Below are 1,168 nucleotides of genomic sequence, written 5' to 3'. Positions count from 1 at the left end.
CCCCCCCCATCCAGCCCTCCACAATTTGGGTGACACCAGCTCCTGCACATTGGAGATTGCATTTGTGTGGAGCTAAAGGTGTCCTGGGAACTGTCATGTCAGTGGAATCTACGAGTGTGCATTCCCCCATGCTACAAGTCAGAGGCGTAACTAGTGACCTCAGGGCCCCGATGCAAGAATCCCCCCCCACACTCTCCTCTTTCATGTCCCCAGCTTCCCCTCATCTCCCCCTTCACGTCCCCAGCTTTCCGCTCCCGGACCCCATGTCACCGTCATAGTCCCAGCTCCCTACATCTCCCCCTTCGTGTCCGCAGCAGCTCTCTATTCGGCAGCGTTCTGTGTGATGAGGGGGCGGGGACAACACAGCTTCCCACTCATTGGCTGCTGCGCGGGCTGGATCCTACTTCACGCTGCGCCCCGGAGCAAGGTGAGGGGGAGCAGCGTGAAGCACGTAGGGCCCAGGACAGGAGGAAGAGGTCCCGGGACTGACATTAATAATAAATATCCTGGTAATAAGCGGTTACCAGGGGCCCCTTCCTCCTGTCCTGGGCCCCATCCAAAATGGCGGAACTCCAGGGCCCGGTCGCAGCCGCTACCTCTGCGACCCTGGTAGTTCCGCCACTGCTACAGGAGTGGAGGGCGGTCATGTGACAACCTTTAAAAGCTCCAAAAAAGGTATTTCCTTTCTTTCTTCCGCTGACCCTGCGGCTCCACGTGTATAGATCGGGCCCTGCGCGCCTTTCTCCATCGTTTCCACTTCCAGACACTGAAACTCTTTATCAGATTATCATTTTTTTAATTTAAAAATAGAATTTTTCAGACAATTTCTGACGCAGAATAACCGGACTCGGACTAGAAACCCCAGCGACAAATGTCCATCGGACACCCTGAATTCACAGCGTCAGCTTCTTAGGCGCCACTAAGGGGGGGGGGATAAAAAGTGCTACGTGCGGCATCTCCGCAACAGGGATAAAGAACTCGTTAGGAAATGTTAATCGTTAAAGATTCGCCGCGTCTTCTTTTCACCGTCCGATTCAGCAACCGGGTGACACCAGCCCGCGACAGTACGGGGCCGGGATTGCTCCCTCCGTACAGACATACAGACGAATCGCGTCTCCAGGTTCAGCTTTCGGTGTGGGATCTCCCAGCATGCACCACAAACACTGCA

The sequence above is a fragment of the Nanorana parkeri genome, unplaced genomic scaffold (assembly GCF_000935625.1).
Source record: "Nanorana parkeri isolate BGI_ZX_2015 unplaced genomic scaffold, ASM93562v1 scaffold2092, whole genome shotgun sequence".
NCBI lineage: Eukaryota > Metazoa > Chordata > Amphibia > Anura > Dicroglossidae > Nanorana > Nanorana parkeri.
This window is presented reverse-complemented; position numbering follows the sequence as displayed.